General features: G+C 39.8%; 1 protein-coding gene and 1 pseudogene across 1 annotated transcript in view; one reads left to right on the forward strand and one right to left on the reverse strand.

Moving 5' to 3' along the window:
* The window catches only part of LOC102815006, a 167,219-nt pseudogene extending 162,285 nt beyond the window's left edge, over positions 1-4,934 (forward strand).
* The window catches only part of GPC6 (glypican 6), a 1,623,644-nt gene that overhangs the window by 730,943 nt on the left and 877,146 nt on the right, over positions 1-15,555 (reverse strand). The window lies entirely within an intron of this gene.

Raw genomic sequence — 15,555 nt, forward strand, 5'->3', positions numbered from 1 at the left:
GAAACATGTAAAAATGCCTTTTTTCCAGGTCCCATAGGCAGGACTGATTAACACTGGTCTTTGCTACTTCAGAGTACAGTGTTCCTCCACTGTAACTATCCTTTTTTAAAAAACATACTTTTGAAACTAATTTTACAGGATACCAAACATTTACAGTTCATTTACTTATGCCTCTATTTCTAGGATACACTGAAAAATTTAAAAAACATGTCACACATTGGAAAGAATGTACTGGGAGAGTATATAGGACAAAAAAACACCCCTCAGTTAAAACACAGGGGCATTACAGATCCCCCTTTAAACATGCCCTTCATATGAAACATGTAGATGCTGGAGGTCCCCATGACTGTGTGCTAAGTGGCAGAGAAATCACATGAACCAGGTCCACGTAACTGCAATGTTATTTTAAATGAACTTTTTGAAAAGCATTTTTATTTACAAAAAGCAATGTATGACAAGGGCACAAAGACATCATTACATCTTGTCTCTACATCATACGATTGACTCCATATACTATTATGATGTTGTTGTAAAGTACCGTGGAGATGGTTCCAACTCATAGTGACCCTGCACAGGGTTTCTGAGGCTGTAAATCTTTATGGGAACAGAAAGCCTCATTTTTCTCCCAGGGAACCACTGGTAGTTTTGAACGCCGACCTTGAGGTTAGCAGCCTGATTCGTAACCGCTACGCCACCAGAGCTCCTTATGTTAGCAGGGGATTTATATATTTATTTCCCATACATCGCCTTCTCGGAATGGCAGCCTCTTGGGTGGCAAATTGAACCTTCCAGATAGATCTCAACCACTGCTGGGAAACTGGGCAGGTGAGTTGTACTGCAAATACATGCCACATCCTGTATACTATCTCAGCTCTGAAGGAAGAGAAGCATTGTCTTAAAGTCCTCTGTGCTTTATATTAATTCAATTTTATCTACCTTTGGACTCAAAACTGGAGAATAAGCCAAGAAACTCACAATGTGAAACGCTTTTCCACCTAAAGAAAAAAAGGAATGCAAGCTGACTACATTCAGTAATTAAAAGACAAATACCTTTCTATATATTTTGCTACAGTGTTGAAATTCATGGCATGTAAAAGGAGTTGAATTTTTAAGGACTGCTACTTATCCTAAGGAGCTCTGTAGCATAGCGGTTACGAATTGGGTCTGCAGTTCAAAACTACCAGTTGTTCCACAGGAGAAAGATTAGGCTTTCTGCTCCCGTAAACAGTTACAACCTCGGAAACCCTGTACAGGGTTGCTATGAGTTGGAACCGACTCCACGGCACATAACAACAACAACAACCTTATCCTAATGTGGTACTGTAGGATAAAGCCCTGGACCACAAGGTCGGTTTGAATCACAAGGTTGGAGTTTCAAACTTGCCAGTAGTTCCTCAGAAACCCTATCCAGGGCTGCTATGAGTTGGAACCGATTCAAAGGCACTTAAAACAACAACAGTCCCATCTAATAATTATGTTTTTAATGTTAGCTAAGAATGTTATTGTGGCATTGGACTGCTAACCACAAGCTCAGCAGTTCAAACCCATCAGTCACTCCTGGGAAACCTTATACAGAGTTGAAACTGACTCAATAGCACTGAACAACAACATCAACAATACTGCTTATCTAGATAAGACTGGAAGGAGCTCTGGTAGAGTTATTGTTGTTGTTAGGTGCCATTGAGTCGGTGCCGACTCTTTATTGGACTGCTAACTTCATGGTCGGCAGTTCGAAAATACCAGCAGTTCTGCGGGAGAAAGATGAGGCTTTCTGCTCCCGTAAAGAAACCGTGTGCAGGGTCTCGATGAGTTGGAACAGACTCCACAGCACACCACCACCACCACCAGATCTGACTAGAGGACTTATCTAGATCATCTGAGCTTTTAGCCCTTGACCATTCTCCAGATCTAAAATACAATTCCTGTAGCACAATTCTCAGCTGAGCAGTACATGAGTATATAGGGTGATAACACTATTAGTAAGGCATTGTTTCTGTTGTTGTTAAGTGCCATCGAGTTGGTCCCAACCCATAGCGACCCTGTATAGGATTTCCAAGGAGCAACTTGCAGTTCAAATGGCTTTGCTGTCTGGCACGTTAACCGACAACATCACACCAGAACTCCTTACCATGAAATGATCAACCATTCAAGATCAAAAAGGCAACATTTACTTAACGACAAAGTTGAGAAAGGATGGAAAGAGGATGGAATCGAAATAAGAACCCACAGGGAGGAAGCAGGATAACTGTTGTTCCATGGAGGGGATTGCAGTCATTGAGATGAAACAAAGCGTATGATTTGTTGAATGTAAAATGATGCCCTTCTCTGTAAACCTTCACTCAATTCACAATAAAAAGTCTAAAAAATATATACACGTCTTCTACCTTTGACCCATCCCTTTAGAAAATCCATGAAGGTTGCCTAAGTGTTCTCTAGAGTAATACCCGGGACTTCACTCTGACTTTTCATTTCTGTAACAGAATGGGGAGAGACATCAGATTGCTGCTTCTTCTCTGTTCATCTCCGCTTTCCCTTACACAACTCTTCATATTTATAAAAGGAAGATAAGCACTGAACTGTGAAACAAAAGATCAGTGGTTCAAACCCATCAACTGCTCCTGATTTGGAACCGACTCGACGGCACTTAACAACAACAACAACAATCAAGCCTTTAGAATTTAGTCCAACAACAAGGCTTTGATTCCAGCATAGCTCATTTAGAAGAAAAGCATCAAGTCAAAAGGAAAGTTAGTTGATTGTTTAAACTCAAGGATGGAGTTCCTACACTGGTTCAGAATCAGTCAAGTTGTGATGCTACTTGTTGAGAATAGAGGAACGGATGAGACACAATCGTAATGATCTTGAAGTGTTCCCATTAGAGAAAGAGAAGCAAATAGGTTACCATCCAACAAAACAGTAACTGGCAAGTGCTATAATGGATGAAGTGTGGGTCGACTCTATTGTGGGAACATTGACAAAGATTTCAGAAATGAGACACAAATGGAACAGCTGCCATTTACTGAGAGCTGATTATAGACGAGACATGGTGCTGAGTGCTTCACAGTCATTATCTTATTTAATCTTCGCAATGACTTACAGACAGCGTTTTGTTAAACCCCATTTTTAAAGACACAGCGATTGAGATTTCAAAATGTTCAGTAACTTGACAAACTCTTGTTGTTAGCGGATGGCAAAGCCAACTCTTCAATCTTGGAGTGCAGAGTTCTTTGCTCATAGACGGTCAAATCCTGCCTTGATGTGAGAGGGACTTTAAAAAGAACAAACTACACTTACCAAAGAGAGGATGAAATAGTCAGAGTTTCCTACAAGGATTTGTATAAAGCAGAAATGTAACCTATCACAGTAGTGTATAATGACATCTTGCCAAAATATAAGCAACTGAAGTGAAGATCATCTAAAAAAGATCGATGTGAAAGAAATTTTTGAAAATAACATCAATTTTTTTAAAAGTACTTTTACTGTGGTTACTTTGTAGTTAGACGTCTCTGGGTGGTACAAGCAGTTGGCATTCAACTACTAACTTAAAGATTGTAGGTTAGTTGGTTCAAACCCACTCAAAGAGTCAAAGAATCTCTGAGTGCTTTTGAATTGCTTCTCAAAATATTACAACCAAGAAAACCCTATGCAACAGTTCTACTCTGTAACACGGGTCACCATGGGTCAGGACATGTTTGGTTGTTGTTGTTGTAAAACGTGGTAGTAATTTCCTACTGCATCATCTAGACAAGAGCCAACACTGATCTTCTTTCTACCATCTGGATGAACTGTGCCTTTCCTACAAAACAAACAATACAGTTTCTACTCTGTCAGTACCTGAACTCTTGGACCCCATGTTTTTGACATTCATCTGTGTCAATGCTATTGGTTTGCTACTTTCTCTTGCAGGGTTGTAGTGTTACCTTGTAGACGTTTAACACTATTTGTTTATCCATTCTCATGTTGACAGACACTTGGGTTGTTTCATGCTTTTGCTTGAAAATAATTCCCTTAAACACACACAAACACAGTTGTTGTTGAGTACACTCTGACTAATGGCCATCCTCGTATGTCACATTAAAACTATGCTCCATAGCATTTCTAATGACTGCTGTTTCAGAAGCAGGTTATTAGGTTTTTTCTTCCAAGATGCGTGTGGGTAAACTTGAACCACCCATCTTTAGGTGAGTATTTGAGTGGTGACCTTTGGTCCCACCCAGGGACTCCTTATGATGCATATGTTATTGTTGTTGTTAAGTGCCATAGAGTCAGTTCCAGTTCTGACAGCTCTCCATTTAGTTGAGCACTACATTTAATTATCTCATCATTTACATTATTCAAACTTTCTTCCCTTTTCTCTATTTTGGTCTCAGGTACCTTGGACCATTGAATCCAACTCCCAGGATGCTGTCTCTGCTCATCCAATGTCCTTAAGCTTTGGTTCACATCCACAATTTTGGTTAAAAAAAGAAACATTCAATTTTGAATCATGTGTTTTGTTGTTGTTGTTGTTGTTGTTGTTGTTACTATCATTAAATTAAAGTCTTATGAACTCGAAAGATCCTGTTATGGGTTTAATTGTATCTTCCCAAAATATGTGTCAGCTTAGCTAGATCAAGTTTCTTGGTATTACATAATCACCCTCCACTTTGTGATCTGATGTAAGTATCCTGTAATGTAAATCCTAACCTCTCAGAGGTTAATGGTACAATCTACTGGATTATGCTGTTTCTTCAATCAATCTCTTTTGCGATATAAAATAGGTTAAACAAGTGAGCAGAGATCAAAGAGACCTCAGTACTCACACGAAAGGAGAGCCAGGAGCCAAGCACATCCTTTGGTCCCAGAGTCCCTACATTGACAGCCACCCTTCTAGACTCAGGGGCAGAGTGATGCCAGGACATGTGAAACTCTCCACGGGATGCCTGGTCCTCTGATGGTGAAAGGATACAAGCCCTTCTACAGCATTTTCGAAGACAGGCCTCCCCTGGAGCTGGTAACCCGAATTTGGACTTCTAGCCTCCTACAGTGTGAGAGAATACACTTCTGTTTCTGAAAGCTAGACACGGGTGGTATCTCCACGACAGCACCACTAAATAACTGAGACAAACCGTGTCTATCTAAGTGGACCTATAAAAACATCCCAATTCAGCCACTGTAAGATGTATGTGTAAGGATAACAGTGAACATAGCACTGGCCGGTTCTCCCACATTATCCATTAATTCTTCCGTTCACCACAGATTTCCAAAATTAATAGAATTCTGCCTTTGAATTACTCCTCTCTCCCATAGGCAATGAAAACCTGTTGAATTAATAGAGAGGAAAATTATAATGCATGAGTGATGAAGAAATGTCGTTATTATCTTGGTATTTGATGCGGGACAGAAACAATGTAAATGTCATCATGGGCTACAATGCTGACTGCGTAACAATCATGCAAAAGGATGGTGGTTTCTGGTCCAAGGCTCCATCTCACAGATGAAGGGTTACAGCCTTTACTCTTAAGCTAAATCCTTCCATCAGATCCGCAATGGAGATAGCCAGAAAGCCACTTAAATGAAGTGCTGTCTGTCTGCAGAGCAGACGTGCTAATCCACGGAATCCTTTGGTGATTCCTGTTCTCTATCATTATAGGCATGTCAGACTGGACAGCATGGAAATGAGCTGAACCCCAGAAAAAAGATCATGAAGTAGGTCAAGCATTTGTTACTGACCATAGATGGAAAGCTTACTTTTTTACTTGGCCTTTTTATTTTTTTTTTTCAGAGAGTAAGTTCCATTGAACTTGAAGTGACCCATGATTATAATAGCCATTTTATCTTCCAGCTCCGGAGGAGGAAGATTTGGGGACAGTCCATTTACTGCATTTTCTAAGGACCTCAAAGGGACTTTTACGAATCATATCCTCTAAAATGTCTCTGTGAGTTTAATTTTGCCTGGATTCACCCACCATATTCCAATCATGATACAGTGCTCATTTACTAACCTGCTTACTTCCTGGAGCTCTTCTTAAATATATTTAAGGATGCGTCAATGGTAATATTCTCACTTTCCATGCAGAAGACCGGGGTTCAATTCCTGGCCAAGGTATCACATGCATAGCTCTCACTTGTCTGTAAGTGGAGAGTGAGGCTTGCATGCTGCTATGATGCTGAATCACTTCCAATAGAGATTCCAGATTAAGAAGAACTAGCAAGAAAAACCCAGCCATCTACTTTTAAAAACCGCCAATGACACCCTACCGATGACAACAGTCCGATTTGTAGATTGGGCCGAAGTTTATTCTGTTTTGTATAGAGTCACTATGCATCTGGGCCCAACTTGAAGATGGCCAACAACATCAACGGCAAGGTTCAAATAGAGTTTTCCAAGTATATTTTGAAAGGTGTATTTTTATTATCTTTACACATAACTTGATTACTTGAAACCATACATTCTTAAGCTGTAAGAACCATCTCTGTACATTACTTGTGACCCAATCGATGTAAGATTTAACCCTTAGACACCTACAGTGCTTACACTGGCTAGCATTTCCATGGCAGGTTCAGGCTCCAGAGGTGTAAATCTACCTCTTGCTAGATTTGCAATCTCAGGCAATTTGCTTAACCTCCTTGTGCCTCCACTTATCATTTGTAAAGTAAGAGTCATAATGTCATCATTGTAAGCAGCTTACAAGATAAAATGAGACAACTAATGCTTGGCAAAGAATAAAACCCCAGACCAAACCAAACTCATAGTCACGCTCTTTAGGGTTTCTGAGACTAAGCCTTTACGGGAACTGACCATTTCATCTTTCTCTTTTGGAGTGACTGTGGGATTTTCACCACCGACCTTGTGGTTAGCAGCCCAATACCAAGCCCACAAGGACACCAGGGCCAAGAGGAAGTGTTCAATAAATATTATTTACTCTGATTACCTCTGGAGTCCAAAAGAATAACTAAATGGTTATCTTTCCTTCCATTAGTTATATTCAATATCGTTTGGGGTGGGTGTTGAGTAATACCATATGCTATCAGCATTTCACACGACTGTAAGGCAGGTTTAAATGACGTGTCATATAGTAGACTCACGGGTAGCATAAGGTTCAGTGTTAATTGTGCAGAACAGTCTTTTAGTGTAACAGCAGTTAGAGCAGCATTGGGTTTGTCCTGGAGGAAAGCTCAGAGCAGGAGGGGACTTGAGCTGAGCTTTCACAGATGTGGAAACAATAGAAAAGCAGTTATTGTCTTATCCTTAACTGGTACATAATCACATACAATGAAGTATGCAAAATTCCTGCAGCTATTATAAGGTGGCACACCTTTGTTCACAGTACCTAACTATGTGCCATAGTAGCTCATTTAAAACTAAGTAGGAATACAGTATATCCAAAGGATAACAAAACAAAACACAACTAGTCAGACAATTTTGCTTACAAAGTTAATTGAACCCATCACCAGGGATCAATGCATTTTAAGAGCACTCGATAAGCACTGGACTATGAACCAAAAGGTCCTCATCTGAGCCCGCCAGCTGCTCCATGGGAGAAAGATGAGGCTTTCTACTCCCACTAAGATGCAAAAAGCCTCAGAAACCCTATGTTGTTGTTGTGAAGTGCCGTTGAGTCGGTTCTGACCCATAGTGACCCTGTGTAGGGTTTGTGAGGAGCAGCTGATGAGCTTGAACCGCCGACCTTGCAGTTCAAACAGCTTTGTAGTCTGGCACATTAACCCACAGCACCACACCAGGACTTTATAGCTATAAGTCGGAAATTAACAGCAATCCTACATAGGCAAGGTAGAATAAAAGCATTTTAGAAACAACACAATCATATTTTAAGACTTTTTTTGGACTAGCACAGATTTCATCTTTTTTTTTTTTTTCCCCTTAACTGAAAAAAGTTATTTCACAAAATGTTCCTGAATAAACCTAGTAGACTACTTCCTCTCATAACACAAATACTCGTCAGACAGGGGAGCCTGTTTGATACAGGACCCTGAAAATGTGAGCATGGCACTGGAGAACTTGACTCATTTGTCTCATAAATTACATGTAAGTATCCTAATGTTGCAGGTCATAAATACAAGAGAGTGTTACTTACATCACAGTAAACTTCAGAAGAGAGGTTTATGATGCACAATGCACCACAGTCCTATTTATGACTGTTCAGTGAGGGACGCTACTTTAGTTGGACCAAACAGGAGATTTTTATCAACCATAAAGCCCAGCCTAATCAGTTTATTGCTTCCATTAACAAATAATGTATGATGAATCTGCTTAGAGAATTTTAAAAGTTTGAAGAAATCAAAGACTTCTGGCTAACTGGGGTCTAAGAACATTTTTTTTTTCTCTGATTTAAAAAATATTTCTAATAGAAATGATGATTAGTTCATTCTCTCCTTCTGAATTATTTGCAAAAGAGATTGACACTCTTATTCTGTTTTTAAAAAATAAACAGAGACTAAATATTTTAATTTGGGGGGCCATGTGGTTTTTGTCACAACTACTCAGCTCTGTCCTTAAAGGGCAAAAGAAGCCAAGACGGCATACAAATGAACAAGTAAGGCTCTGTTCCAATAAAACTTTATTTACAAAATCGGACTGTGGGTAGATAGGTCAGTTGGCTGCGGTGGGTTAATGCGCTGGACTCCAAGGTCACTTTGAATCACAAGGTTGGTGGTTTAAGCTCACCAGCCACTCCTCAGAAACCCTACACAGGGTCTCTATGGGTCGGAAGCAACTTGACCAACACAGAGTATTAAAAGTGATGACTACAGAACTGAGAAAAGCCACAGCCCTCTCTCTTCTGTATCTTAAAGGATGTTATGAAAAGAGCGGGTCTAACCAGGGAGGAAAATAAATAGATAAAAAATGGCAAATGTTCTGGAGGGCCATAAACTTCATAGGGCTAGAAAGCAGGCAAACAAACAAACAGAATATATCGTACAGGCAACATGAGGGAATAATAAAAGTCAGTAGGGGTATTACTCTGGTAGAATCGTGATTGGATTTGCCTCTTCATATACAGTGGCGTAAACTCACTTGTCCAATATATTTTGGCTTTTACTATTTTCTTTATAGCTTCTTTCTCATGTGTGGTGGGGGCAGTGTAAATATAGTTCCCAGTGATTCAGGCAAGGGTAGGATTTTGTCTTCAAAATTGAGATTTCAAAAAACGATTAAATCCTTTCTGGGCCATATGCACCATATCCCCTACCTCTTCATTCCATGCAAAGTGCTTTGTGACACAACTGGCTGTCGAACGAGACCAGAGCTCTAAGGCTTTCTGACTCTGGTGGTCCCCTATGCCAGGCCCCTCAGTATTAACTCATAAAGGTTTTAAAACAGTGGCATTATCTCCCCTGCAAGAAGAACAGTTCATTCTCAGGCATTCTTATTTTCCCAGAAGTCAGCTAAACTTTCACATGAATGGTGAAAACTCTATGAGACTGTCCTCCTAAATACTTTAGAAATGGCATTTAACTGCTATGGTGGGGAGAGAACTTAAGAAAAATTCCACACTGATAAAATTACGTTTGTTCTCCATTCAATCTTGGTGAACTTCCTAGGCACTAGAGCATATTGCTTTTACTGTACTGTCATTTATGAAAACTAAATTGCACAAAAAAGTTTTATAATCACCCAAGAGAACTCCTAAGTGGGTTTAGTGTCATTCCGTGAATAGCAATACTGACAGGGTCTGTATAGCTTCCCGGGCACTTCCATAGGCTGCAGCTCATGGAATCCTTGCATAGCTCAGGGAAGGTCTATTCTTACCTGAAAAAAAAGAAAACGAAACCAAAGCAGGGCCCTCAAGCCAACCTGAACTCATGGTGCCCCCATTTCTACATAGTAGAACTCCTTCCTAAATTTTCATGGCTGTGTCCTTTTGGAAGTAAATGGTCAAGACTTGTCTCAGAGGTGCCCCTGGGTTGGTAAAAAACACGTTTCTTTTGTTTTATTAATAGCCATTGTTTGCACCTCCAGGAACTGAAAAGAAAACTGAGGTTCAGAGAAGCAAGCATGGCGTCACGGGATTTTAGAGCAGTCTCTTGTTTGACCCAACCCACTAGCACTGAGTTAACTCCTACTCATAATGACCCTTTAAAACAGAATGGACCTGCCCAATAATGGCTCTAAGGCTGCAAATCTTTAAGGAAGTAGACTGCCTCATCTTTCTCCTGGGAAGCAGCTGGTGGGTTCCCACCTCGGATACTTCGTGAACAGTCAAGAGCTGCAGCCACCGTGCCAACAGGGCTCCCACTTGCTTCATAGAAGAGTAAATAAGGTTCAGAAGGATGAAGTCACTTGCTCAGTCTAGAGACTGGCTCTCCACTGGGGATCTGTCCACTGTTGCCCAACACTGTTCATCTTAGTGCTTATTTGCCAATTTAACATAAAGGAGAGACAAGGAGCTGATGCAATCCATCCATTGGAGGCTTGGAGTAAATGGGCTGCTCTGACAACAAAGCCTTTTAAGAGGAGAATGGCGCAAGGTGTCGAAGGGAGGTTTCCACTCAAAGTTTCAGGGGCCTTGTCAGTACAGAATTAAGCTAGAGGCGTCCTGTTTTTTGTCTATTAGCATCAACTTTCTGTGTGTGTTGTCTCTGGGATGTTTGGTAAAATCAAAGTTTGTATATGTTTTCCGTGGTAAATGATCAGACATGAACATTGTCTTTTTAAATGAACAACTTGAGGTGCTATTTTGCCACATCCCAATAACTGACATGGTGTTCTATGACAGGGGGCAATCAGAGGACTACCATTCAAATAACGCATATGACTAGAAAGGATCAATGTTGTCTATATTTTGAGTATATTTAATTACTGATACAGTCAGGTATGTCATCTCTGAATTGAGAGCCTTTTTCATTTATTTTACTAAGACTTGACACACTCCTGGCATATAAGAGGTGCGATGCAAGTTTTCTTCAAGGAAGGAATGCAAAAGCATTCTGTTTTTTTACCACTGTGAAATAAAAAAGTACATCATCAAGTTGTAATAATAGTCATTATTAATGGCAACATTATTAATAGCTCACATTCTAGAATGTTTATTATATTCATTTTCTTGGGCTGCTGTAACAGAATGCTACAATCTGAGTGGCTTATATGAACAGGCATGAATGGTCTCAGAGTTCTGGAGACTAGAAGTCTGAATTCAGGGGACTGGCTAAACCACGTTCTCTCCAAAGGCTCTGGAAGAAAACCTTCCTGGTCTCTCTTGGCTTCACATGACTCCAGGAATTCCTGGGTTTACAGCTACAGAACCATTCCCTCCTCACATGACTGTCTTCCCTCTGTTTCTTTGTGTGTCTTCTCAACCTCTTTTATAAATCACTCAGATTGGATTGGAACCAGGCTAGACCATTATGACCTCATGTTGACTTAACTGTTAACATTAAAACAACAACAACAACAACACCTACTGTTCAACAAAGACATGCTCACAGGCTCAGGGTTTAGAGCTTTGTATTATTATTTGAGTTACACCATTGGACGAGAATGTTGCAAGTACCATGGACTGCCAGAAGAACAAACAGATCAGACTTGGAAGAAGTACAGCCAGAAGGTTTGGACCAGTTACTGGAGAAGGACATTATGCTTAGAACAGTGAAGGGTCTGTGAAAAACAGGAAGATCCCCAACAAGACGGAATGGCACAGCGGCAGTAACAATGAGAGCATGACAATTGTGAGGATAGCACAGGGTTAGGCAGTGTTTGGTTCTGTTGTGTATAGGGTAGCTATGAGTTGGAGACGACTCGACAACACCTTCCATCAACAACAACATATACATAAGGAATAAAATTTAATCAATAACACTTGTTTATGGCCAGGTACTATTCTAAGGCATTTACAGGGACTCAGATGATTTTCAGTTGACTCAGGTGCATGTGAAAGTTGGACAAGGGATACAAAAGACCATACAAGAATTGAAGCACTAGAGTTATGATATTGAAGAAGAATATTGAAAGTACCATGGACTGTTAGAAGAACAACCAAATCTGTGTTGGAAGAAGCACAGCCAGAATGCTCCTTAGAAGCCAGAATGGCTAGACTTTGCAGTCCAAACTTTATTCTATTGAGCCACATCATGCTCTGCAATATGCCTAATTTGTTGTTAAGTGCCGTCAAGTTGGTTCCAATCCATAGTGACCCTGTATAGGGTTTCCAAGGAATGAGTGGTGAGCTAGAACTTAACAATGAATGTGTATAGTTTAAACTATCTGTATACATATACACGATCAATAGCTATTTAAGAGACATGACTTCCTCATCCCAATCTTACTGAGATAAAGTGTGAAAAATAATTTTAACTACCACATTCAAGTAGTACAAAGATAAAATGACTGACTAGCAATTCCACTTGCTATCTTTCTCTTGGTCAACATGAGAGAAAATAAGCAAACCAGCACTGCCACAACAGATAGTTTTATCTGTAAATTAACACAAAAATCAACTTACTTTTACTTTCTCATTTCAAAATGAAAGTCTTTATTTCTTTTGCTCAATCCAAGAAAAAATGTATCCACAGATATTCGCACATAATAAAATGGTTTCTTGGTTTAAATGTTGACCATGATTAAGAGGCTGTAGGTTGTTGTTGTTGTTGATGTTAAGTGCTGTCGAGTCGGTTTCGACCCATAGCGACCCTGAACAGGGTTTCCGAGGCTGTAAATCTTTACGGGAGCAGATCGCCTTATCTTTCTCCCGCGGAGCAGCTGGTAGTTTCGAACTGCGGACCTTGTGGTTCGCAGCCCGATTCGTAACCACTACGTTACCAGAGCTCCTTAAGAGGCTGTAGGTAAGAGTTCATAAATTGGTGTGGCATTGTGGGTTAATGCGCTGGACCGCAAAGTCGGTTTGAACCGCAATGTAAGTTGGTCAAGGTCATCAGCTGCTCCTCGAAAACTCTATACAAGGTCACTATGGTTTGGAACCAACTGGATAGCACTTAACAACAATATCAAGGGTGAAATACCAGGTGATTGCTATGTGACAAAATAATAATAAAGACTCCATGTTGTTGTTGTTTTTAAGTGCCTTTGAGTTGGTTCCAACTCATAGCAACCTTGCATAGGGTTTCCAAGGAGCAACTAATGAGTTTGAACTGCCAACCGTGTGATTGAAACTGACCTTATGTTTCAGAGTTTTATCACACAACACCACACCAAGACTCCAAGTATCAAATTACATTTTAAATACTTTGAAATTTCTCTCTGTCATGGGTCTTTTCAATCACGATAACAATTCTCACTTTTCCCATTTTAGAAATTATGTTTCTTGTTAAGTGGCGTTGAGTTGGTTCCAACTGCACAGGGTTCCCAAGGAATGGCTGGTGAGTTTGAATTGCCAACCTTGTGGTTAGCAGTCTGGTGCTTATCCTACAGTGCTACATCAGGACTCTACTCCATATGGTGGTGGTGGTGGTTGTGTGCTATGGAGTTGGTTCCGACTCATAGTGACCCTGTATAGGATTTCCAAGGCTGTAAATTGCTATGGGAGCAGAAAGCCTCACCTTTCTCCTGTGGAACAGCTGGTAGTTTTGAACTGCTGACCTGCGGTTAGCAGCCCAACTCATACTGCAGGGAGTACTGTGCTTCATAACAAGTAACAAGTGGAATTAATCTAATCATGGTGAAAAAAGGTTAAATTGTGTGAATAAATATATGTGGAAAATTAAAAATAGGACTTTCAGCACTGAAAATATCAACACCACCAAATAGTAAATGGCAGATGATCCATATACTTACATTATAATGAACATTATTTGCAGTAACTGAGTTGTTTTATAGAGCAAATTTAAAAATCATTGTTGTTTAATTAATAGATTTGGGGATCAATTTCACAACTCACCACATGAAATAATGCTAATAGTTCAGTTTAATTCCTTCCTCTCCCCTATTACCTTTCACCCACACAGATCACACTTCCTTTTGACCCTGTCTACCTATATTGCATGGTCTGGCACTAATACGTCTTTGTTATTTTTTACTCTTTTTTTTTTTTTTTCTGATGTGTGTATGCTTTTTTTCCTCTTGTATTAAACATATCTTAAGTTCCAGTTCTCCATCTCCACTTTCTCTAGACCTTGGCAGAGTAGGGGAAACATAGATGAAGCTTAGTAAACATCAGTTTAATGGAATACTCCATAAGATAATCCCTATACTTTAAAATACATGGATTTTCAGTAACCAAAATAATAGCTACAATAATTCTGTGAACAATACATAATGATTCCTAGTATCTTGAACAGATTTCCTTCTAAGCATTCCACATCTCCACCCATTATTTTTCATATCGCCCAAAGATCCTGGAAAGAAACATTTTGCTTATTTTCTTCATTCAGACATTTACAACAGTCCTAATTCTTAAGGAAAAAAAAATAATAATTGGCTATGATCTCACTGGCACATGCTGCCATAGTCACCATTTTATTATCCTTTAACTAAGTGAAGGGTTGTTCAAATTATTCTGGATACCATCTGCACAGACCCTAAGCCATCTAGCGCATTCACAATGGGCTGACATCGCTGGCTATTTCCAAATCTCTTGCAACACCTCCGTATTTTTATGGTTTGCTGTTTCCCACCGAGCGCTCCTTTCAGGCAGTGGCTTTCTTTCTACATGAAAACTCGCTTTGATTCTCTCCTGCTGCTTATGAGTAAATTCCCTGATGTGTTTGCAATTTATTGTGATCTATTTTCCTCTTTCCAATAAAGATGAATTTTACAGCCTCTCTCAGAGTGACCAATGTGAGAAAGGCCTATAGAATGGTGTGAGTGACAAACACAGTACATTGCCTCCAGTCGGTACGAAATAAATGACATGAGACAGTAACTGTTTTATTCCATCACCATTTCAGTGTATGAAATGCTGAACAGGAATCTATAATCTAGAAATAGGCAGAGAGCAGTGGAGATGGGAAAGACAGTTACTATTACTTTTCTCCAACTTCTACTTTTATTTTATCTATAAGCACTTGTGTTTTCCTGAACTAAAATGGAGCCAGAATGGCCAGGTCTGGACAACAATTTAAGAAGTACCAAGAAGACACATGACCAGGGTCAAAATTCACAATCCAATCCTGGTTTACAACTCAAATTTACTAGTTCCTTTTCATTTATGCTACAGCCACCTCCAATCTGTCACATTACTTAACAGCTGGGTCCTACTTAGTCTCACTTCCGTACTTTCTACATGATAATCCACATGGAAAACTCATCGCATCTTTGCAAACTCAGTCCAAGCATCAGAAAATCGAAGTTCTATCAGAGTTTGCACTCCATCTACTCTTCACCATTGGACCAGAGTTTGTCACTTATTTTTATTTATTAATTACTATGAAAATACTTCAGTTAATAGTCGCAGGGGACACCATGGTCAACTGCCATGCCACGGTCCACAAAAACAATGTCTGCACCTTACTTTGATGAGTAGCACCTGGATTCTTAAAAGTTCATGAGCTAAGGTGCAGCTATTGGTCTCTCTATGTGTGGAAGATAAAAGAGTGATTATAACTGATGATGCTTGGGATCAATTAGTCCAGCAGACTAATGGAACATAAGAACATCAG

This window comes from Chrysochloris asiatica, unplaced genomic scaffold (genome assembly GCF_000296735.1).
Source record: "Chrysochloris asiatica unplaced genomic scaffold, ChrAsi1.0 scaffold00005, whole genome shotgun sequence".
In the NCBI taxonomy this organism is placed as follows: Eukaryota; Metazoa; Chordata; class Mammalia; order Afrosoricida; family Chrysochloridae; genus Chrysochloris; species Chrysochloris asiatica.